A 26,495-nucleotide genomic window follows, 5' to 3' on the forward strand; every position below is an offset into this window, starting at 1 on the left:
AAGTACTGAAGGTAACGGCACAAAACCCTCAGGAGAAGACATGAGCCCAACTTCCTTCTTCACAAAATGTAAACAAAAATGGAGTAGTGTCAGATTTTAGCGGTTGTAGCATTCTCTTTTGTCTCTCTTAAAAGATCACAAGCCATTTCTCTCTCCAGTAATTGACTTACACCTTTGTTTAGATTGTATTTACCCAGGATGCCCAGCGCTGTAGTCCACTTCCTGGTCTTTGGAGCAGTCTCTGGTCCACTTGCATTCACATACGCATTCAAACTGCGCCAAAGTTTACTTCAACCAGACTGAGACCTAGATTTTTAGGCACACTAGAGTTTGCACTTTTGGTCCGTATCAGAGTTCAGTTACGCATTCACACTTCCCAAAACAAATCGTACTTTCTTGACAAACAAACTAAAGCAACTAAAGCAGATTAAACAGAGCTGGTATGAATGCACCCAAATAAAAATCACAAATGCTTCACGAATAAAACAAACTAATACAAAGGCACACAGATTAAACCCAATGACCCAAAATAAATCACCAAATTAATCGGTTGAAAGCTTTCCTGTACAAAAATATCACCACCTGCTTTTTAAGAGTTAATGTGTAAACTCAAGGACGTGTCAGAGAGTTCAACAGTCTTGAAACTTCCGATCTCCACGAGTTTTAAATGTAGTGATGGCACTTCCAAGAAATCCTGACCAGTTATTAAAGGTTCAATCTAACCCCAAACTAGTAATTCAATATGTGAAGATGGACAGAGGACTGCACAACTGCAAACCTACCGAGGGCGTGACCATCCACCATCCATGCAAATTCACATGAGATCTTTACTCAAGGAAGCAGGTAAATTGTCTGTGGTAACTCTGGAGGAGCTGCAAAGATCCACTGCTCGGATGGAACAATTTAACAGAACCAAACTTCACAAGTGGCAAGAAAAAGTTAAAAGTTATAGAATGTCCTGTAGAAGACGTAGCAAACGGCCACGTCCCTAAATTTAGGAGCGTTGCTGCTGGAAACCTCTTTATAGATGCTCTCCATCCTATCTGGGTTGCAGCTATTTTGAGAATAAAAATGAATTAATATTTTTTGATATAATGCTCTTCTGCCTGTATCAATGCACCCCATATGTTGCCTACAAACATCATGTAATAAGTTAAGAAAACACAACTGACATTATGTGCAAGTCTGGACACTGCTATGGCACTGGACCTACTTGTACACCAAAAATCCATAAGCAAAACAGTGTTTATTTTAGACCACCTCCGTTTGTGAATTGTAATGGACGAGCTCATATAAAGGGAAATGCAGACGGAATAAATGAAGGATTTTCAGCTTGTTAAACAGGGCATTAGAGAGTTTGTGACTGAGGGTTGTCAGCTATAAAACCCCACTGTTCGGCTGGATTCAAGTTTTAGTGCATTGGCTCATGGGCTGACAGCTTTGCTGTTAGGCTGTCGTTTCGGGCCATGCTTTGGGGCATGCTTTATACTGCTCATTTGGCACTGGGGCACTTTCAGGACTCGCTGGAGGCAGATTTAAGGAACGACTAAGCAATAAATGAAAACAGGCTTCCCTCGGCTAATCTGAGGAAAATCAAACAGCGTGCAGAGTAAGAAAGCGAAGCACGAGTTGGGTTCTTTCTCTTCCTCGTATGAGTTTGAGCGACTCTCGTGTTTGGTATTTATCTGCAAGAAGTCAGACACTTAGGGCTTTTCAACCAGATGGAAGGCAAATTGGGTTTGTGCACGTTAATTGCTTTCAAGTTTTCCAAGAAACAAACAGACATGTGTTTGAAATCTGCACATCTCAGATCTGAAGAAATGCAGAGGCATACATGTTGAGCCTTCGTGCATGAGCACACAAATTTATTATTGCTCTTTAGGTCTGGATTAGATTTCTTTCTGGAGCTCAAACAATTTAGGCAACCATAATGACCTCCACATGCTAAGATATTTTCATATTCCCAGCAAAGTTGTGCTTGTTGTTCTCCGTATTCGTAGCAACAAAGCCATCTGGAAAAACAGCACCACTTTAAGCCGAAAATTGAAGAAGAGAAACAGATGAGCAGAAGAATAGAACTGGAGAAACATGAAAAGTGACTATTTTGCTCTCTACACAGTGAAACATTCCTGCTCATGTGTTTTTTCACAGATGTCTATATATGTATATTTTCAAGAGGAAAAATTCTGAATTGAATTGACAGATGAAAGAAATTTAATTTCCACAGAGAAAAATAGAGGACGCAACAGCAGCTAAGCAACATTATGTCTCTGAGCTTGTTAAACTAAAATATTTTAAAATATGTTATTAGTGATTATTGCCTTAAATCTGTCATACACTATTTAATATTTAGATTTGGTTCCACCAAGTGAGAAAAATGCTAGGGTGTGCTGCAATATTTTTAGCTGTTTATATAAAAAAAAATGCTAAGCAGAGAGTCGCTGAAACAATTGAACTTAAAGAGTATGATTTTTCAAGCAAGGCAAAGTTTGTAAAGCAGGAGAATGACTTTCTCTGCAAGCTTGCCTGAGACTGGAACCGGAATGGAAAGTTTCAAGAGCTGAACTGCTAGTTAGACATTCAATCACTGAGTGAACATGCTACTGATGTGATGCTATCATTAGAATACATTGTATACATAGGCACCATTATTTGCTTTTACTGTCTGGCATTAAAGCAGATTTAACATTTCCTGTTTGAGGTTAGTTAGGATTAAGGGGGAAAAAAGTTATTTCTTAAATGCCTAAAAACAGAGAAGGATAAATATTTTCATTTTTTAAATATTTTCTTAAAGTGCTATAGGCTTACATACAATAGGATTATTATGTGTAATGGGTTGTGAAACCACAAATGATGATGCCATGGCTCTGTAAGCGTACAATAAGTTTATTAGAACGTTTTAGGAGGAGATGAGTTCTGTTTCTAAGTGATTAACACCTTTTAAAATAAAATCTATGTGTCAAGCCCAGAACAAAAAACAAAACACATTTTGAAGATGTTGGCTGGAAAGACAGTTTTAAATTTTTCCACATTGAAACTATTGCTGTGCTGACATAACCTAAGAGCCCACAGCGAGAGAAAGAATTAAGCCATTACTCTAAAAGCAACTTCAAAAAGCTAGATTACAATTTGCACACAGGAACAGAGACCTCAATTTATGGAGACATGCTGTGTGGTCTAATGAGACTAATATTAAGTAGTTTAGCCGTAATGATCACAGGCACATTTGGAGAAAAAAGGAAAAAAAAGGGAAGAACACCATCTCAGCTGTGGGATGGTGGTTTTTCTTCGAGGAACTGGTGTACTTCACAAACCGGGTGGCATCACGAGGAAAAAACATATGGAAAAATTGAAGTAGCATCTTAAGACATTAGCCAGGAAGTTAAAACTTGAGCACAAATGGGTCCCACAAAAATAGGACAACGACCCTGAGCATATTACCAAATTATTGCACAGTATCTGAAAGACAACAAAGTTGATATTCTAGATTGGCCAACATAAAACCCTTAATGTTGATCCCCTAGAAAAGATGTTGTCACAGCTTGAAAGGTCAGCAACTTGACTTAGTTGGATTAATTCTGTTAGGAGGAACGGACTCATATTCCAGCAACTGCTGAAATTAAACACTTTAAGAGGCAATTTGATCAAATATTAAGAACATGTTTAGCTCCTGACCTGAAAGAAAAGCAACAAAACAAAGTTGCTCTTGTCCAGTTGAGAACTATTATTTCCCGAACAATGAAACAACTTTTATAATCCTAAAGCAGAAGAAGTGTAGTGAGGGGAAAAAGATAATGTCTTTTTACACAGTGCATGCAAATAGCTAATTTCATAAGCACATCATAAGCACATTCTAATGCTTGTATTTTAGGTGATACTTTTGATACACTTTTATATTTCTTAACTGATGTCACTGAAGGAAAAGTACCTTCAACTGCAAGACCAATTTAAATTAAGGACTTAGTTACTCATGTTCTTCTACTTTGTTGCTCTTGACAATGGAATATAGAGCTTCTTCTTTGCAAATTGGTAAAAAAAAAAAAAAAAGGTGAGCCCACAAAATTCTGACCCAGTTCATTTATTAAAGTACTGTAAAAAAGGGAAGAATTTTCCCAATCAGTATTGCCCTTTAAAAAAACGTTTGCCACATTGGAAACAGTTTTTTAAAACGTTTGCAATGTTTTACTCCTAAGAAGAAAATTAACTCCTAAGAAGAAAGTCGATGGATCAGAAAAGAAACAATGGAGGTCTTCCAGCCTCTGTGCTTGTCCTTAATAACAGCAGTAAGTCCTTTTGTAAGCTGCAACCCACTGATCTCCAAGTGACATGTAACCGTGAGCAGCCATTCGGAGCGCTCTGAGCATTCATGCCAGACACTCCAAGAATCTGTGGACCGTCATGTTGTAATAACAGCCTCCTGGTTGCTCTAGCCGATGGACAAACCTGTCAGCAGGCAACAAATCACAGGCAGAGGTGGGTTCATTCAGCAGAACAGCCTGTTCCCTCCAAAGATGGTCCTCATGCTTCTGTTCAACTGATGTAAACTGACGATCTGTTGGTTATGCAAATATGTTATTAACCTCCAGATGACAGTGAGTAAACAAAGAAATCTCAGCTCAAATGGGATTCTCATTATCAAAATGTTGCCTGTGAACGTCAAATTGGCGAAGATATAAAGGCGGACATGGACTGACTCAAAAGCTATAATATTTCCATTTCATTCTGTTCTCTGTTAATGTACCTTCCGCTATTTCCCTCAACGACCTTTAAGCCTGTAGCTTTCTGACCACAACATGGACATAAGAGACTCAGCTAGCCTCAGAGAGAATAAATTAAAAAGAAAGGGACTCTCTGTGGGAGACGACAATCATCTGTCACAGTTTTGTCACACTGACTTTTTTCACTCCAAATGTGGGCTTTGGCAAGTAAGTGTTTTAACAAAATCTAAACTACCAATCTAGAACTCAGTAAGTCCATAAGAAAAACAGACAAATAAATATCACTTCAACATGCTAAAATTTGTAATGGTTCTAAATAGTCGTTTTAATTAAGTTAATTAAGACTTTTGGTTGATGATCCTGTTGTAACAAAAAAATAACTACCTGTTGTTTTTATTCTTTACTTTTTTCATGCAACCATGATTTTTTTATTTTTATTTTTTTTACTTTATCAAAAGTCATTGTACGCAGCTAACAACACTCAACAAAATCAGTGAGTGAGAACTGTGCTCTTGTTAACTCTCCAAGCAGAGATGGCTCTGATTGCTGCTGACTTCAAAATCTCAGATTTTTCTCATGTGCGTTACTCATGCAACTCACTTACTGGAATATATCTGATGTAAACCTAATTGCTGGTGTTTTAGCTGTGATTTCTATGACACAATGAGGAAAAAAAAACCCGCTGAAGTGTGTTGACAGTAATCTACATACAGTAGAAATTGATTTTTTTTTCACTATTATTTTAGCCGACTGAAACTGAACCATTATTCACAGTGCAAGCCTTTGTCTCTGTTGTTTGAGTGATCTTGTTAAATTAGCTCGAAACAGAAGGGCGCTTACTTGTTGCCAAGACATCTCTGTAAGCTATGTGCGGTTGTGCCAGAGTAAACCAGACAGAGTTTATTCATGTGCTTATCTTCATTTGTGTTGTTTATGTGTGCCTAATTGCTACCAAGACTTATACATAAATGTGGTTTCTCCTTGGTTTCTTTGTGCATATTGCTCATGTGTGCTGATGGGAACGAAAGTCTTCTCTGGTGTGCAGATGCCCCACAGTTGGTTGCCAGTAACAAGGACTTCTGGGTTGCACAGAGGAGGGGCGGGACAGCCAGGGGATTGGTAAGGCCGAGGCTTACAGTCTGCAGGGAATCATCGTGCTTTGTCTCCACACACTTGTGTGCTTTTACACAGGAATAAGCACTGATGGCATGGCATGTCCTTAATCCAAGCTTCTGCGTTTTACCATGCATGATGTGCATGGTTTTTGTCACACGCTCAGCTTGCGTATGAATGTTTCGAACCTGATCTTGGATGATGTCATATGCAGCTGCTGCGTGGCTGACAGACAGTTTCCGCACCACAACATGGGGCCCTATGGTCCCCCTGTCAGGCAGATTGGCAGGTGAATGACACCAATGAGAACCAGCAGTCCCTCTCTCTAGGAGCCAGGCACTGAGTGACAGCCAGTAAACAGCCAGAAAGAGCGTCTCTGAACCTGAAAGTAATCTTTTTAACTCGCTCTCTTTTGCTTTCTCTTTTCTGAGTCACTCTTTCTCCTTTTCCCGCTGGCCTCTCTTTCCTTTGCCTCTCTTTGGCTTCTTCTCATCTTCTCACTGCCTTTGCAAGCTAATCTTATTCTTCTCTCTGTGGGTATTTTCTGCTTCCACTGAGGGCTTCTGTCTATTTTGTTTTTAAATGTCTGTAGTCCACCCCCCTTCCTTTCTCCTCTTTCCTTCTGCCTGTCATTGCTTCGTGCTGCCTTCTATCACTGTGTCAGCGACTCTTAAGAACAAACTTGACAACCTCCGACTTGTGCCTTTCAGTCAAAGATTGGATGGAAAGTGTTTTAAACAGAGTGTAAAAGGTTCAGGAGTGTTTGAGAACAACTTCAGACTGTGTGTGTGTGTACGTGAATCACAACAGTCAATTAAACAGTTTATTCTGGTTCTAGGTTTTTCCGTGTACTTTCCTCTTTTCCACATAAAGCTGATCCACCCAAATCTGGTGGTTTCTCAAAAAAGACAGCTTGGTGATCATCACATTTTGAAAACATTATATGGGTGAATTACTTTGAAGCCCAATTGGCTTTGAGAATTCATCCAGTGTGTGTATTCCACCCTCACCCACTGTTCCCCCACCCTTGACTCCATTGCTTTTTACTCCCGGAAAACTAAGTGGACAGCCCACCCAAGCGCCTTTCACCCTGGCACTCTGCCCGAGGCCCACACTCCCATCTGACCCATGATCACAGGACCCAATGCCCTGGCCCCCCTTTGCGTCCATGGACCCATCACCTCTTGACCCACTGTCCCACGCTCCCTTTGGCTTTTTTACTCACCAGATAATCCAGAACATAAATGTTCTTATCCAGCTGTTACAGCATGCAGAATGTTTTGTACATACGTAGTGGCAATAATCGATTGTAATTCGGATAATTTGAACCAAGGTTACTTGAAAAGTTGTTAAGATCTTACCTGCACTAGATAAACTTCTCGACATCTTTATTTAGTGTAAAACCAGATTACCATAGATTACTTCAGTTCCAGATTGCTGGGCCTGAAGGCTAAAGAAGGCAGAGACCAACTGATTGTCTTAACACAACTCTCTTCTCAAAAACATCACAGCTCAGAACATTATGAGAACATTTATGGACTTTTAAGCTTCTCTCATTGCAATAGAGGCTTGCTTACAGAAAAGCTTTATGTACAAAGCAAATTTATGTCGGCCTTGTGTCATCAATGAAACGGCAAAATTAAACATGCACAGAGAATAGAAAATGTAAAGTGTTTGCTGTTTTTCTATTATTTCTGTTTTCTTTACCACTTGACTTTTGGTTATGACGGTCACTCTGATCAACAATGTTTTACATATGATGTGTCAGTTTAATTTACACAAGAAGACAATTCTTGGTTCACTGCCTCATACCTCGTTTTGCTGGAAAAAAAGAAAGTATTGACATATGTGTAAATAATTATTAATGCAGTTAAAAGAATAATAATAACAATAAAAAATTGTATTGCTTTACAAATCTAATTTAGTCTGGGACCCTTTTAACATCAGGCCAGAGATACAGCTAATATGGATTTAAACTTAATTAAGAAGGCACAAAAGTTGTTAAATATACAGTAGTTGCCATTTCAACTGCCAATAACCTTTAAGTAGAAACTCACTTAGTAAATTCGGATCTACTTGCATTGGGCAGATATTTAAACATGAACCAAATATTATTTAAAAGAGAAATGAATGTATGAATATATGAGAATCCGAAGGAAATGCTTCATAACGCTTCCGTATAGTCAGATTACAGATCAGAAGTGTTAAACCGCCTCCTACCACCACTTCTTGGGTAAAGAACCGTTGGTTTACTTGTAAATAATTAGCCAATTTAAATATGACAATGATGTGAAAGAAGTCGACACATGGGGTCTCTCTTTCAAGCTATTTACTTCAGCCTCCACCACCAACTAATCTGGAGTTTTAGGAAATGGAGAGAATTATCTACTTTAGTTAAGATGCTAATTGCTTACAAATATTAAATATGCATTGACTTTAGCAGCTCTAAACAGTTTTCACTGGATAATAATTTACGCATAACCCAATTATCCATTTTCATGGGACATAGAGGTTGGAGGCGGTGTAGCATCCCCAGTTGGAAACAATTTCCAACTCTCAAAGTGACGCTCTATGAAACTTTATTGGCATCTTTTTCCCACCACCTTGCTCAGCTCATTTAAAATTAGATTACCACATCAGACTATAAAAGAGCATATTTAATGCAGTGATGTGGTCTTAATAAAAAGGAAGCTTAGTTCCTGCTTAAATGGTGTTATTTTCAAAAGGTACTTTTAATCTGAAAAACATTCCTCACCGGAACTCATATTCTAACTCAGTGGATACGACTGTAATCAATTTCCTAGTAAAAGCCCAGAGGTGTAAACTGAGAAGAAATAAAACTGTAAAGAAGGCTTTTTGAAGAGTCATTTGCAGGCTGTGTACCACCAATGATCTTTCAGTGTGGGGAAACACACTGAGAACGAAACATGGTCAGCTTTTCTGACAACTTAGTTCTCTGTTGCAAATGTCAGGTGGTGCAAAGAAAACTAAAATATTACACTGGCTGAGGAGACCGATATAGTATTAATTATTTTACACCAATTTACTTTTAAGTCAAACTCTTACAGGAGATTTTTATACATGTTCCTTTACCTGTGTGTGTTTCACACAAAAAGAGCCTTGGTGACATACCTCCTCCAACTTTCCTTTTAACGTGAAAATATGAATTGGCTTCTGCATAAACAACTTTTCAAAGCAAAAGTGATAATGGATTAAAGTTTAATAAACTAGTTTTTGAGATTTTTGAAATTGAAGTTGTTTTAGATGTTTGCTTCAGACTTGACTTCTCTTAAAGAGGCCTTTAGCTTCAGCCTCTCGAGTCATATTATCTGGATTTCTAGAAAATGAAGACAGAGTTATCTGCACTTAAAAGCTTGTCATGATCATAATTCCCAACTATCTAAAAGGTGAAGGTTTTGTGGTTTTGTTGGTAGTTGCTATAGGCTTGGTTCCTGTCTGCATTTTGCTTCTCTCTTAATGTCGCCAGCTCTAAATTCTACCTCCCTACCTCTTTATCACAATATGCTTGTGTCTCATTTGTCCATCAGATCCATTCCATCCATCTTCATCTGCATGGCATCCCACTCGCTTAGTCAGTCAATCTTTTTACCTCGCAAGTGTTCATGTTGTCTCCCAGTGAATCTCTCGCTGTCTGTTTCTATCTCCTTCTTTGTTGTTTTTCTCTGTATGCTTTCCTTTTTTTTTTCGGCCTTGTGAGAAACTCTTAACGGTCTTTGTTGTGTGCCCAAGTCACCTCCATGGTGACCAGCTCTGAGTGACAGCTCCTAAAAAGGTCCCTTCATTGCAGGGGCCCTGCAAGGGAAGGCGGAATGTGTGTATTGAGAGAGCAAGAGAGTTTGTGGGTGTGTTATACATGCGAGCATGTACTAATCTACATGTGTGAGCGGTTTCTGCTCACCAGTGTCCATCCTCTCTTGTGGGTTCATTTTTCTTGTCGAAGTCCCGGAGTGATGTTTATCTCTGTGACATACACAAATAAACCAGGGCCGAGCCAATCTAAGCCCCGCAATCAGCGCTGTGCCGTCTACACTTCTGAAACTCTTGTTTGTTTATCCTCCATGTTTCCTTTGAACCCTCCGTGCCTCGAACGCACACTCGGATTTTCGGCATCCGAACTTGTATAAACCGAGAAGAAGAAGAAGGAACCGCAGGGCAGAGTTAGGTTTGTGGAGTTAGGTTTGTGACGTAAAAAAATAAGAAGCTGCGTGAAAACAGCAACTGTCAAAACACGCCATAGTTTCATCGGGTGACCAGCGATGGAGTTCATTCAAAGCCATATCGCCGTGAAACTCTTTGTAGCTTGGCTTATTTCTGCTCTAATCCAGGGAAGAAAACCCCTGCAGGCAATATCTGATGGAGTCAAACAGAGGAAAGCTTTCATGTAAGCATTTTGTTGCAATTATTTCAGTTCTTTAAATGCTCCAAACAGCAAAAGCCTGCACTCCACACTCAGTGCACTTTATCTTGGCAGGCCCTTTTTTTTCTGAAAAAGGCCCCCATTACTCTCTGTCAGCCATTAGAGGCGAATATCTGAGCGGTGATTTTAATCAAAATGATAACATCAACCGCTTTGTGGAATGGAAAACAGAATTGTCTAAATGCAAGGCTAAGCCGAAACTACCTCGGTGATAGCATGAGGCGGGGATAAGATGTGGTCACAAGTTGACCTTTTTGATGGACAGAAACAGATTTGATGGACAAACATGTTAAACCTTTGAAAACAGAGTAACATCAGCTGGCGTCTTAGATTTATTTTCCAGATTTTACCTTCTCTGGGCTAAAAGATGGAAATATGCCTCCCTAAATCTCTCGCCAACCCCAAGTCAAACATCAACACCCTAACAGTCCGAAACCTAAAGCCATGGAATAACATAGCCGGTGGACATTCCACGGGACTCAGTGAGAGGGACTGTGCAAATGTAAAAACATTCACCATACAAGGAAACCCCAGAAAGTACTAGAGTATAACATTGATATTTTTAAGAACACTGATCTGAAACTGGAAATAAAACGATGGCTTTGCCTTCCCTGACTTGAAGTTTCCAGACCACATTACCAAAATACCCAAGTGCCGAAAGCAAAGATTGTTCTGAGGTAAAGAGCTGACAATCAAATTGGTCATGTCCTAAGAAAAGCAGCAGAGAAAATCATCTTGGGCTCGCAGTGGTTACACAGTTCAACTGGTGTTCATTGATTTTTCACTTTGCCATGTTAACCTCCAGAATTTGCAAGAAATGGGGCAGGGAATCCAAAAGGCATATGGAGACCTGTGTTATTTTTATTCTTAGATTCCCCAGTTATCGCCAAGTCTTTTTGAACTCTGCGGGCATCCTTTGAAAAGAGCCAGCACTCTGATTTTGGACAAAGATGGAGTGAGAGGCCGGTGACAGTTTTTTGAAAGTGACACCCCGGTGCCCCATCTTGCCCCATCTGTCCAAGTTATCAATCTCCGAGGCATTCTAATTACCCATAATTGGTCATAATTGGACTTAATTGCCTTTGATTGGCTGTAATTGGGCCGAGGGGCTAATCTGATTGTAGATCAGAGGACTGGGGGTCCTGTGTGGTTTGAGAGTGAGTATTCCCTTGGCCCCTGCATTGACCCAAGATGTACACATCAAACATATTTGTTTGTAGCACAGCTGATTGCTACCGGTTGCTGCCGTGAGATTTTGGGAATCCATTTTCAAAGCAAACATTTGTTGGTTACTAAAACTTCCTGAAGAATCCACCAAGTTTACATGAACTCAAATCTGTTCTCATAAGCAGATAAATTTCTTCTCCTGTCTTGCAACTTTGCAGTGCTAACAGTCACACATGCACACACGAGAGGTACCTCAAAAAGAGATGCGAGATGGCAAGAAAGATCACGAGTAAACAGTAATGTAATACAGCACTAATTCGAATCAGATTTTGTTGCCCAGAGCTGCTGAACTCCTAATTATGCGTGAAGCTGTCCAGAAGTCATGCTAGATTATAATATACTAGACAGAAAGAGAGAAGTGACTCTGCAGCATTTTGATTTGGTCTGACGAGGGACTTTGAGAAGAGGTGAGCGGAGGGAGGAGAAGTGTTTGTGTTGGAAAGGAGGGGGAAAAATCCCTCCCTGCCCTCCTTCTCGCTCTCTTTTTGTTCCCAATCTCGCTCTGCCCGTCGGCTTGATAGGCAGATGGAAGCGATTATACCGTAATAATAAACCATGGGAGGAAACTATGGGAGAGACGGAGAGATGACAGAGAACCAGAAGGAGGAGAAAGTGGAGAGACTGTTGCACACTCACGGGCCAGCACATGTGCGGATCGGGCCCCGCGGATCAGCGCCGGTGCTCATTTCCATCACCGTGACAGCTCAGACCTACCAGGAAAGAAATCAAGAATACGTCCTTTTCATCTGAGACATGCAGTTCTTTTCCTGCAGATGTGATATCTTTGATCACAGCTCGATTGGTCTTGATGTAGTGAGCCGTGGATTCTTACTCTCTGTTTTAATCTCCAAAAAAAAACCTGTGTTCTGTTTAAGACAACGAAATCCCCTCTCTTCTGTCTGCCATTTCAGTTCTCGGTGCCGATTTTTAGTGTCTACTGCACTCAACCTCTGACAGTAGTCCTCCTGTGCTCTTTCCATCTTCCTTCACAGTGTGTTTAACATCTGCCCCGCAGGCATGTACCCCTAGGGTTCATGCACATTTTTTTAATGTCAAAATGCCATACTTCTCCAGACTCAAATTTCACACAGTTCTCAGTCCTTTGTTGACAGTTTCTAAAAGTACAAAAATGAAAGTTTACCATGGAATTATTGCAGATTTCTACATTGGCTTTTTAATATGGATGCAACAATAACCACAAAGTAAGAATGGATGGATGGATGGATGGATGAATAGGTATATCTTGGCAAACTTAACAGAGGGCATGACTCCAGACATTTTTTGCAACCACAGTTAAAACTGTCCAAATGAGTATTAAGTTATGGTTCTGACTCAGCCTGGTCAAAGTTTCTCCAAGATTCCTACTCATTCCACAACATTTCTCTTTGTTCAAGAATTGCACTCCCCACAAGAGGAGCTCAACCTTGACTACTCAATCACCATGAAGTGGAATTATGGGCAACATATTATGCAGTCACTGAGTTAAAGAAAGTTTGAACTAACTAGTTACCAAGACTTCTTCCTTTCTGATACCAGAGGGTTTCACAAAAACAATATCTTAACCACAAAACCTGACCGGCAAGCTGACGTGGTCAGGAGAAAAATTACTCCCCTTATAAAGGCCTTGACATACCTGTTTGCAATCATGTATGCAATCTGTTAAGGCATTGCAAATAACCATGTTGTCCTATGCATGTTCTTTTTAGCTCTGCTGAACCGTAATATTAACCTCAGAGATATGCTCTATTCTCTATAGCCTCTTAGAGGAAGATGATGAGCTGTTTTATATACTGTGTAGTAAGTCTTCTTTAGTCGAGGCAACACCTTCTGATTGGGAGTATTACTGTACCTGCCAGAGTGCACAACCAATGGAGTCATGAAAATCTGGCCTGCAGGCAAACAAGATGTTGAAATGTACTTTGCACCAGCTTTTCAGTTGAGCGGTACAGCTGACAAATAGGTATGAATTAGGAATAAGTGAAAGACCAAAATCCACAGGTTGCCTAATGCAATGGAAGAATGGGAGAGCCCTACCAGAACTCATAAAAGGTTGAGAACACTGAGTCATACCTGATCATTGTGGCATCGCCATCGAACATATACCAATGCTCATTTACTACAACATGTCAGCCATCACAGAAAGCCCCAGGCATTGGTCTAAATGTCAAACCTTGACCGCAGGACAGATATGGAAAAAACATGAGGCACCTGCATGGAGACGGGGTGAATAACGCCGACATCAAGGGGCGAGAAAGTCTTTGTTGAAAAAGGAGAGAAGTTGATGAGGCTGGGGAGAAAAGGGGGTGGGAGGTTGAGTGGGTTAATGTGAAGAGTGTGCTTATGCATGAATGTCACGTGTGTGCGGGCGTGTGTGGGCGTGTGTGTGTGTGTGTTTGTATGCATCATGGGCAGCTGGTGTGCGGATGAGGTGGAGAGAGCTGTCATCCAGAGGCATGACACCCTTCCTCCCCCCTACAGTCCACCCCCTCGCCTGTAACCTCTCACCCCTCACCCTTACAGCAGCATAATACGTCTGTTGAGGGACTGGGTTAGGCAAGGTGGCTTTTTGCTCACATCAGCATCCTCTCTGTCCTCCAAATTGCCTATGGAAGCAGTGAGTGCCATGAGCGCATGACTGGTACATACCTGCTTTGTCTGCTTTCCATGGCAGCAGCATTTCTATAGCCAACTGGCAATTGCAACATTTACATAAATTGGTGGATTTTATAATTGAGTGCCTCAGGGTGTGCTTAAACCAGAAAGGGTTTTTGTATGTGGTGCTGTACGTAAAAGTCCATGAAGGCAACTGTGGAGTTACGTTTAATTTAGAATAACATACACTATGCTGCCATCTCCTTACAGGTACATCAATCTGCAAGATACAACAGTCTTCCTCAGCGCAACATAAATGTTTGGTAGTTAAGGTCAAAAGTATCTACAATGCTGATGCATCTCAAGTGGCAAATTCAGGTGCCTAATGTCCTTATATTATGTAAATGTTGAGATGCAGATGAGAAAGATGCAGATTTTAAATCCCGTTGCTGAATGTAATTGTTGCAGAGACTTTGGTGAAGGTAATCACAGCTCCTCATTTTTATGTCTTTTTTAAGAAGCCTCCCAGAAATAGGATTGGTCTATTTATCATTGAGGACTTTTCCCACTTGCTCAAAGTAAAGGATGTTGGAGAAACAAAGTTGTTTTGCTTAAGCAATAATTCCAAAGCTCATTCTACTACAACTACAACTGATAGCGGAAAAGTAGAAAAGCTCAGAATTTTATGCTAATTTTCTAATGTTTTAAGTGGTAAAGATTATTAACTCACTGTCATTTATTGTGATATGTAATAATGCAAACAATTTGCTGATTAAATAAACAAGCTGTTGCTATGTAGAGGTTTGGCTTAGTGCAATGGAACCCTTTGTTGCCAATTAGTACCCTAAGTTTTATCAGATTTGCAATCAATCCACAATCATGCCTGATTTTAGAGTGCATAATCAGAAGCAAAGCAAATCATTGGCCATAAACTTTGTCTTTTTTGAGAAATAGGCTGTTTCACTTATTTGTTGTTTGACGCTAGTTTTTAGATCTAGAGGCAATCTTGTGTTTTAGTCACACTATACTATTAAAATTCTTAACTGAGGACATCTGTTTTGAAGATTTCAACTCTGCACAAAGTTTGGGCTCTGGAACCCAACTCCCAGAAAAGTGTTGGCATTTTTCCAGCTCTAGAGATGCCCAGACAGTGAGGTGGTAGGAAATTGTGCAGATACACACCAGCCCCTGGTTGAGTCTCTTCATGTTTAATTTTTCCTCAGTAACTGAGAGGATTGTCCCTTTGCAACTTTGAAATGTGAGAAAAAGTTTGGGACTAGCATGTGTGCCGCTACACTGACCATCAGTTCAGAATGCCTAACATTCTTGAGTCTCTGTTCTGTTGTTCTCCTGTGAGACTGCCCACATGGGCAGCAATGAGGTTACATGGAGTGATCCAATTAGGAGGCATGGGGTCTTGTGGTTGGACTTCTGTGTGTGACATGTGATGTCCATAAAAAACAATGCCTATAGGGTGGTAGACCAAAGAAATGGTCCCAATTGACATGACACAACCTGTCAATCAATCCAGTGCATCTGTCAGCAACTGACTGATTGGCAATCACAATTTGTCCTGAAGAAGCTGGAGGAACTCACAACCTTTACCTCTGAAAAGGTTGTCAGAGTTTATCATTATGAATACGCTGAGCGGTCGTAGAGATTTGGTGAAAAGAAATCAGAGAAAATTGCTAAATGCTGAGTGTTCAATCACAACATGCTTTACCAAAAACACTTACAGGGTGGTATAGAGCTGTTTAAATGTTCAAAACCTTAACAGATTGGAAAATATATATATATATATATATATATATATATAAATAAAATGTCTGCAGCTGACCTCACGAGAATCTGATTACAACAGTGGTCGACAATACTACCAAATTCTCGTCTCTATGAAGGTAACTGAAAGAAAATCTTCCATTTTTTTCTCATCATTACATTGCTTGCTTTCCAAAACAATACATGTGAGCTGTGGCTGCAATTCTATTTTCTCTGGGTACAGTTTATTTGGTAAAGCAATAACTTTTCAGGCATGTGATACAAATACTCATACACAGCCTGATGGCCTGTATGTGGAATGGTTTAAGATCAGACAATTTGGCTTTAACGTTCCCCACAAATAATTTCAAGGACCTAAAATATGACTTGTTTGAATCTTTTTTTGACCTACCTTCTTTGCTTTCATGTTGGCTGATAAGGCAAAAATGACTCACCCAATGTCTCAGGTAACGCTGTGAGCTTCAATACCCCCACCGTTATAACCGTGCTTGTTTTTCGGAGGTCCTCTCTACTTGAGTTACACTTCAGTGTGGGCTGAGCGATCTTGCCTGAGCATCATGTCACTTTAAAGAAAGAGGACCAGAGAATGTGTCCTAACTGTTGAGGGATCAAGCTTTTCAGTCGTCATGGAAAAGCGAAAGGAGAAAAGGAAAGTAGGAAAGGAGGCCACACTGTATGTATTCTTAAAGTGTACAAGCTTTGAGCATACATACTTTATGACAAAGCAAGTGCTTGTTCTGTTTAAAGAATTTAAAAATATATATATATCTTTGCTTTTGTCTGACAGACAAGTAAAAGAATTAGGGTGCTCTTTGTAGATCTGAATGTGCATAAAGTATAATAAAGGCACTTTCTGGTGAGCTCTGCTTTAATTTTTAGGTTCAGGGAATTCCAACAGTCATCACTTTAAAACAACCATGATTTCACCCAATAGTCCTGTCATGTTTCAGCAGGCTGTTTATTAAAATCCCTTAGCCAGCCAGCAACCGCACAGCACACTCTCAGCCACGGCGCCCCAAAAACACTTTCTCACAACTCAACTGTCGCCTCCAATCTCCATCGTTCCCCCTGTTTTCATGCCACAGCTCTTATTTTTCCTCCTGCTGTCCCAGTGGTGGTTTCCTCAGACTTACATCATCACTCAGCGCCTGAGTGAGGTCTCGGTGACCCATAATGCACTTCAACATCATAGCTTTACCTGGGTTTGACTTCTTTCCCATTTCTTTTAGAAAGGAACAGCGTGTATTTGTGTCAGAGTGTTGAGTCCTGGACTCAACACTCTTTGTGCGTATTGCGTGTATTTTTGTTGTTTATATCAACAAGTTGTTGATCAGCATGGACAAAACAAACACATATAACACCAACCCTCCCATTCAGGACAGAATTTGACAGTGACTGGATTTTTGAAACCTTGTGGTACAGTGTTTTTTTCCTTTTACTCAGCTCAGTTGATGTCCAATTGACACAAAGGTCACATTAAGGTCAACTGCACAGAGTCAGACTTTCCTTCCGGCTGTGGCAATGGGCCTCAACTCTGATTAGAGTATAAGGACTAGAAAGAGACACCTGTGAGCAACAGCAGCTAATCACTCACTCATAAGCAAATTAACATAGGGAAAAATTTAACATGTTCTCATGCACTGACAGGACTGGTAGTGAAACATGTCATCAGTAGAAAAATACAATAAGAGCATGGCCTTTAATCAAGATCAGCACTAATCTTGCCAAATGTTTGTCAAATAATAATGTGAGCGTATCTGACTGGCCAGTCATCTGAGCTTGATTTGTCCTTGCCTCCTGCTCTGGATACTGCAAAACATTGCCATTGTCCGCCTGCTGTGGAATTCCCAACGTCTCTCATCGCTTGATTAGCTGTTTTGCCAATAGCGTGATATTTGGTTGACTGTCAGAGTTGTTCCTTTGTTTGAACTAAATTAAAAGGGAAGTATGTTGTAACACAGCCTGGATTACACAACCTTAGAAAATGTTTACTCTTGTTTTGTCTCCATAGATACGCAGAGCAAAACCGCCAGCCCCCAAAGTTACTGATGTCCCAATTCATAAAACGTCTCTGTGTTACCTACTTTGCGCATTTAAGGAGTCATACATTGTCTCTCATTAGAATTCACACTCCTTGACCTTCTTCACATCGTTTTACATATTTATCCAAAATCATATAAATTCTCAAGTTTTGCCACATATTTTCAGTTAGATTTAGGTCTTGACTTTGACTAGGCCGTTCTATCAGAAGAAGAAGCTATTCCATTGCAGCTCTGACTGTTTAAGATCATAGTCCTGATGGGAGATTTCTTCTCCCATCAGGACTATGATGTCTCAAGTGTTTATGCTCACTCCACAAGGTTTTGGTTACAAAGGTGGTAGGAGTTTGTCCTGTAACAGGTGGGGTGCTGGTTCAAACCCCCACTGTGTTTGTCTCAGTTGTTGCCTTTTTGGGCAAAGCAATTCACCTTGCCTCCAGAGGTGGACAGCACGGGGATCGACCCACCAACTGTTGGACGAACTCCTATCGCCACCGTCACCATCATCCCATTGTATTTTTATCTGAAAATAGAGAAAAGTTATTATATTCTACATTGTGTATGTAACATAAAATGCCAATAAATACACCAGAGTCTATTTCTAAGCAAATGAGTAACTGTAAAGAGATTCTGGACGCTGAATACTTTTGCAAGGCACTTTACGCATGTCTGCACAATTCTGTTGGAGTAAAGTGGTGGAAAAGTTCTGTTTTAGCTCACGTCTGTGCTTGGTTCTACAATTCCTCCATCCTGTTGCCTTTTTTTTACACCTTTCCCTTTCAACTCTCTATCGTTCTGTTCGCCAGCCATCTGGTGGCCCTTCCCTACAGAGCTCAGTTCAGTGTTAACAACCCACAGCTGGGCCAACACCACTTTTATCCACACATTCATTTATCCTTGAGTTAAATAGCTACCAGCAAGTGTTCCCCAATTTTATCTCTTGAGTGTTCAGCTGAGAAGACAGGATGGCCTGAGGGTCATGGTGACACTGGTTTATGTTGTCCTATAGTGCTTAGTGCTTGTTGGAGGGTTGATTGCTGGCAGATGCTGTTTGCGCAATGGCAGAAGGTCAGAATGGGGTAAACCAGTGGCGACAGGAGCTTCGCTGATCTGCAAGTGTTACTGTAGCCAAAACCTGAAAGAAATGGTGAACACAGAGCAGAGCTGGTCAACCGAGAGACGGGATCCAAACCCTTGGTTCTTTCTCCTGTCAGGACCAGAGGCCTGGACACCGTCAGCCAAATGAGGCACAAACAGAGACACAGAAAGGGGAATCCTACCTTGACTGAGTTCTTATTTGCTCACTCCCACACCTCTTCAAGCAATTTCCCCCGAACTAAATCTAACATGTCACAAGGCCAGAGGATTAATTAGTAATCTTAACAGCTGTCATTATCTGGGATGGGTCTAAATTATTTCATTTCTCACCTTGCCAGCACATGTGGCTTGTCAATTTGCCTGTTGAAGACATCCAGAACACTTTTTTTCCTCTCTCAACTTCACTCTTTTCTTTCTTTAGTACTCTGTCTCCCTTCTCATGCTTCCTGGAGCTAATTTTCAGAATGATTTCATGGCCACAGAATGTCCTAATTACGGAGAGCTGGTCTACTTTGCTGCAGGGCTGCTTTTTCAGGCCTGGTAATTCAGTATTTGTGTGTTTCTGTGGGTGTGTGGGGGGATGTGTGTGTGTGTGTGTGTGTGTTTTTGAAGGTTTGTGTGTTTAGTGAAAAAGGAGGGAAACTGGGTTTTTGGGGTGGGGTCACTGAGTTTTAAGGCAGGGGTACCTGTCACTTTGATGGACGTCTGAGGGACCTGGCTGCCCTTGCGCCCCTGACCTCCTTCTCCAGCACTCCACCACGCCAACATCTCACTCTGTCAGACAGTTAAACCCAGGTGGGGGCACAAGCTGTGTGTGAAAGTGTTTTTGTGCCAAAGAGACATAGAACAGGGGCTCCTTCATGGAGAGACCCCAAAAGGATGGAATAAAATACTTAAACTGAACCCATAATGTCTTGGTCAGAGCCAGAAAGTAACACAGGGCTCTTTCTGCACGTTTAGTTGAATTTTTACTGTCGATAGAAGCGAATAGGAAGTCCAACTATCAACTTCTGTTTATCAAGTTATTTAGAAGCAAGACTAAGTAATCAGCTCACTTCTTCCCTTCGATCAGTTTGAAGGTAATGAGTTTTGTCTCCCAGCTTATATAATTCAGCATGCGTGTGTTTGTGCGTGCTTGTCCATCTGTGTATTCCCTGTGTTACACGCCATTATTTACAGACGCTCTTTCTAATTTCACACTTCACACGCTCTCTGTCGTCTGCTGGAAATAGAAAAATGGAGGAGGAAAAAAAAATGCAGGCAGCAGCGGCCGATGAGAATGAAATTGAAAAATGAAAAGAAAGTCGGGTTGCGGGGAAAGGGAGACTGCTGTCAATGGCTGAAACCCACTCCCTTACACCCCCCCGGACGTGCGATGGAAACCAATCGTCGTGGAAACAGCACAAATCAGCCAACCGCATCGTGGCCCTGTGCGTTCCACCCTGTATGCGTAGCACGTGCGTCTGCACAAGCATCGCAACATCTGTATTTTTTTCTTTTTTTGTTGTCTTTTGATTTTGAGATCCGTTGGGGTAAATGAACATGATGGGTTTCGCCGTCATTTCCATTAAACACCCGCAGTCTGTCTGACAGCGAAGCATGTACAAACATGAAAGCATCACACCGCATCAACCGCTTCCCTATACGCGGAGCCTTTCATGTATCTCCCCGTGTGCTTTTCTTTGACTTGCTTTCCCCTTTTCAGCCTCAAATCTTCTTGAATTATTCTCTCCTGTCCTTCTGTTCATGTTTCTTACCCCAACGTTCGCCTGTCAGATGGCTGTGGAGGGGACAAGCTGACGTTCTGTGGTGAAGAGGGAAAGACGGGGGAGTGGCTGTCCGGGTCTTTTTTCCTGACAGAAGTGGGGCTGCCTTTACACTGTCCAAACGGGTCGAGCCGTCACTCCTGATTAGCTCTCGTGTTGCACAGAGCTAGGCAGTTGTGGATCTCTGGAAGCTATTACTCAGCCTGTGAGTGAGTACCCCGTCCCCCCATCTCACCTCTTCCACCCCTTCACCGCTCTCCCTTCGACTTAATCACTCACAGCTGAGGAGCCAGAGAATGAGTAGAAGAAGAAGAAGAAGGCGAAGGAGAAAGGCAGAGCTAACGGGTGGAGTCAGGCATTAATCAGCAACAAGTGCGACCGAGTCCATTTTGTGTGAATAACATTTCAGTCCCATTGGTACAGGAACACACACGCTCTCTCACAACAGGCCCCATTTGGTCTCCAGTGGTGAGCTGCCATGTTCTGCTGGAGGAATGTCTGCCCCACAGGAACAGGAAATGAAGAAGCAGACACATATACAGGCTGCCTTGTGTCGCCACGGGTGCCAGGCTAAACACACACACTCAAGCACACAACGTCCACCCTCAGCTGGAGCTTGTTAAAACCGAGACAGCCAGGGCCAGCTTGTCTTTGTCAGATCTCTGATGTTGCATTCAAGCTGATGGTTTGGGCATTTTCATACGTCTCCGTATGGCTGGGTGTGTGTACGTGGTCCTCGCAGCAAAGGTCTGAGAACACTGAGCAATGGTGACACTCAGGCCCCAGGCCTCCATGTTTTCCCTCTATCCTGCTCTTCCGCCTGCAGCTGTCCAGTGATGCCTGCTGGGTGGGCGGTGGGTCAAAGCGAGAAACCCAAGCCTTCATGAGACGTGCTCTTAATCAGCCACATGACCATGAACAAATTCACACTTAATTTAGATCAACATGAAAAGCTAACCCCTTGTTGAAAGCAAAGGAAACTTGCAGGAGAATCGTGCTTTGCAGTGAAAAAGTGCTTGGCTTTCAGTATTATGTTTCTTAATTGGGAGTGAAATTGCCTTCAGAGCTGCCGAACATATATAAAGCTATTCAATCATTCATCGGTCTATAAATATGGTATTGTGCCGAGCAAAAGTATTCATGTCATGATGTTCATTCAACCACAAACCTTAGTGTGGTTTGTGGTTGTCAGTCCCCAGTTTGTCTTTAAATCCTCATGACACAAAGACAATGACACAATGGTAAACATTCCATACCAAGCTATGTCAGTCTACCTAAACTAATCAGAGAAGCAGCCAGAAGTCCTGTGTTGACTCTGAAGATCATCCTGTTTTGAGCAGTTTTTTGGTTGTCCTCAAAACGGGATAATCAAAACAGGTTATCCTGTCAGATTAAATTAAACTTTCTGACCTACACAAAAAACCTTACATTTTATATGTTTTTTTGAACATCATTGCCAGTGATGGCAATAATTTCGAAGGGTACTTCTTAGACACATTGCAAACTTTTATGGCAAAATATTGTCGATGGCCACAAATAACAAGGACTTATATGTTAGGCATCTCATGGCATACACAATGTTTTTTATGGCACATTAATTTTGATCAGTATTTTCGTTTGCTTATTTATTTTTTCAAAACACAAAGTATAAATTATTTAATGGAGCATATCCCAGCAGTTGTTGGGCAATTGGGCACATGACAAGTCAGGTTAATTCTTTCTATGACAAACCTCTTACGCCTTTGCAGCACAGCAGTATTTACATAGATTCAGTTGCACACGAGTATACTTGCGACATCAGAAGGCAATTGCTTGCACATGATTTTATTTTGGAATGTCAGATGAAAAAGACCACATTCAAATGCATGCCAGAGACTTTACAGAAGATTTTTAAGAACCATGTGTCGCGTTCTTTCTAGCTCACAATTGAGCAGTGCTTTGTGATGGTTAGACATATTATTGCAGTAGAATGAAAGCAAAATAAAAAAAAATACTGCAATTGTAATGTGACAAAATATGTTCAGTCTGCACCAAACAAAGCTGAACCATAACAATGTCTTACTTTTAAAGACTTCTCCATAACTCTTGTTCAAGGTTTAGGAAGTAGAGGCTTACATGTGTCAATTGCTTTGGTTCAAGGAGACCCTACAAAAACAATAAAACAAGAAAAGAAGAAACCCATCCCGTAGTAGATCACATTTCCAGCCATCCTCAGTCTCTTGTTTTCTGTCCTCAGCTGTCCTTTTCCTGTCATCTTGAAAGCCCGGGCGTGGACGGGAAAGATACGTTTGGATGTGTAAGGGCATGAGAGAGACAGAAAGGTGAACATTTCTCACCTATCCAGTGTAAAAAAAAAAGGACACTTCCGCTGACCGTGGATCAGTTTGTTGTTACTTTAGGGTGAAGGATGGGGGGGGGTAGGGAGTGACGGTTCAGCAACCATAGAAGTGCTAGCCATAAACTAACGAAAGGGAGGCGAGAAAGGGAGCAAAGTAGATTAAAGGAGATGAAGGAGGACAACAGTAGAGGTATTTACAGAGATAGAGGAGGAGCTGAAGGTAGGCTCTTCATCTTCCAGTTCCAATTATTGAAAAACCACACTTGCATCACCCTGCTTTATGTGTTACACTTCATTATCTTTAGTGTCTGGCAGTGTCAGAATCCATTTAGTTTTCAAATCCGTCTGCAGTGGATCCTGATAAATCTCTATGAAAACACACATCATGCACCACCGCAAGGATGACAAACTAGCACATTTTATCCTTTTGGTCAGAAAGTGTTCATCTTCTGACACGTTTTCAGCTCTCAAAAGAACTTCTACTTTTAAATTTAGCAGAAATTAGCAGAGAAACCTGCTAATTTCAGGTCTTGTACATACAGCTGGAAAACAACATTAGCATAATAAACAGGATAAAGAGATACCTGTGCTTATTTTTCTCACTGTCTGACATGAAATCAAATAAAACAATTTGTGTTTAAGCTCAGTCAGAATTGTTTGGTAAATATAAGAATAACGAAAGAGAGATTTTTTTGATAATTTTGTTAAGACTAACTTGTCATAGTCAGAAGTTTCCATGCATTTCTTTAGAATTTGACTGTTTTTGTTTTGACCTAATGGCTTAGGTCAAACCTTTTGTGTATTCTTCCACAGGCATCTCAGAGTAATTTTCTGATTTTGCCATATTCCTCCAGACTGAACACATGCAGCTGAGTCAGATATAAAGTCCACCTTGTTTACACATATATTTTTTTTACCATTTTTGACCGGGTGGTGTCTTTAATGGCTTTGTATTTTTATGCTTTTATGATGTAAAGCACTTTGAATTTTCTTGCTGCTAAAATGTGCTTTACAAATAAACTTGACTGATTGATTTCCTGTAGGACTGAGATCAAGGCTTTGCGATGGTCACACCAAACATCAGCTTTGTTGTTCTTAGGCCACTTTGTAACAAATATTATGGTATTTTTTTTTTACATTTATTGTCCAATCATAAGAACTATTTGTGTCCAAGTTTTAATTTCCTGACCGATTCCCAAAATGTTGCTTCAATATCTCTACATGCTTTTCTTCATCCTATCTGTTATGTGAAAAGCATCAGATCCCCACTCAGCAAAACAGCCAATCCACATGCTGTCAAAGTCTTTACATCATCAAACATCAAACTGGACTTTCTAAATGTTGCATATGGAAGGGTTTGTGTTTGGAAAGTACATTTAAATCTCCAAAAACACCTTTTATTATTCTGACATTTAGCAAATGGAAATAAGAAAGAGACCTAAAGCAAGAAAAGTTTAGCCTAATTGAACCAAAAATAATGTTTATGTCTCTTTTCAGACACTGTGTGTATATACCTGGTTTCACTTGTGTGTGATCTGTACTTTATTTGTTTCTAAATTCTGGAAAATTCACTAGAAGGTTATATATTGCTACAATATGAAAATAATAAAAACCGCTCTTTCTTTTCCCCCCATGGGGTGTTGCTGGGCAGACAGGGTGCCTGGCTGCCAGGGGACTCACTGGCCAATTAGTGTAGAATTTGAGCATCGTAACGAGCCTTGGAGGAATAAGGGGAGCTTGATTACAACACCTAAACCTTCCTGTCGCCCTCAGCCAGAGGGCCAAATGTCTCACTGACAGCCAAGTCACAGCTGGGGACGATGGGAGAAATGACTCCAGCCCACACTGGCCCCTCTGTTCACTGCAATTTGGGAGCTAGAGTCTGACTTTCCTTCTGAACCATTGTTCTTATTTCTGACAATGTGGCATTGTAGATTTTGAATTAATCTTTTCAACAGAGAAGATTTAATACAGAAAATACAGACAGGACCTGGGAGCAATAAATATACAAAGCATAAGTGCCTGCTTTTTTTTCCCCCCCGCTCGCCTGTTCGTGCTCGGGCCCTCATTTGGAATTCATGCCGTAAAAACCATAATAAACGGTGGGATTGAATCATTCAGCAGCTCTGATTTGCTTGGCAAGACCCAGATCTGGAGTTTATTTGTCTATGTTGTACTGAATCAGTCAGGCCCTGCTAGAAACAAACTTCAAACAAACACAAGACCCCAACAATTTGGACGTTTTTGAAAAACAGCACCGGAAAGCTGATTGGATTGGCACATTGTGCATCGGGGCTGCATGTCTACTGACGTGATTCATGCTGTCTGGAAATTTTGTGATTCAGAAACGTCACAACACCAGGGAAATATTACAGCATAGCGTAACAAAAGCTTAACATCTCACAAGCTTTGATCCGTTTTTACTCCGAATTTATGAGAAACAAACACAAAGTTGCACATGATTCTGAAATGAGAGGAAAGTGAAATAGAGCTTCCTAAATCACAATAAAAATCATAAAAGTGGCATGTGCATTTGCATTCAGGTCCCACTTGCTCTGAGAGCCCCAAATAAATATCCAGTGTAACTAATTACCTTCAGCAGTCACTTTATTATTATTATTATCAACACAGACCAAAGGTGTGTAATGTAATCACATGTAAATACAGAATTTCTTTTAGGGATTTAGAAGTGTGCTAAAAAGCACCCAGGTGAGGTGAGAGAATCTGTTCACAGGGGAACTGTTGTGCCAAATTTTGAGATTTTTTTTTTGTTTACGGGCATGTGTGGCTAATAACTAACTGCACATCAAACTACGCCTACCATTCTCAAAGTGAAACGTGGTGGTGACAGCATCACGCCATGGGGATATTTTTCTCCAGCAGAGACAGGAAAACCAGTCAGAGCTGATTAGACGGTAGGTAAAAACAGGAATAAAGGAGTTGCAAAAAACCTGAAACCTGGTCAACAATCCTGTGCAGAGTTCGGCAAGGCCCAATCAAATTACACACCAAAATCGAACCTGTAGTATCTGTTGCAGGATTTGATCCATGTTAAAAGACGTCATCCATTCAGCCTGACTGCTTTATTGACACCTTGAATGAACAATGCTTTCACAGGTATGGCTTAAAGGCTCGAAGTCATCACTCACTGACGTTGTTGAATTACAGAAATTGCGACATTTTGGCTGAGTCGAACCATTCCACACGGTGGAATGGCTCTTTTTTACGGCATGAATTTGCTCCATTGGATGTGTTGTGTGATTGGTCAAAAGATTTTGGGCATGTTTTATGTGGAAATGTGCTCAGACAGTAATGCTGACACTAACGCTTCAACTCGTCCACTTTTACTATTTTTGTATCTGCAGGTGACACATTTGAGGAGTGCTT

This window comes from Xiphophorus maculatus, chromosome 13 (genome assembly GCF_002775205.1).
Source record: "Xiphophorus maculatus strain JP 163 A chromosome 13, X_maculatus-5.0-male, whole genome shotgun sequence".
Taxonomy (NCBI): domain Eukaryota; kingdom Metazoa; phylum Chordata; class Actinopteri; order Cyprinodontiformes; family Poeciliidae; genus Xiphophorus; species Xiphophorus maculatus.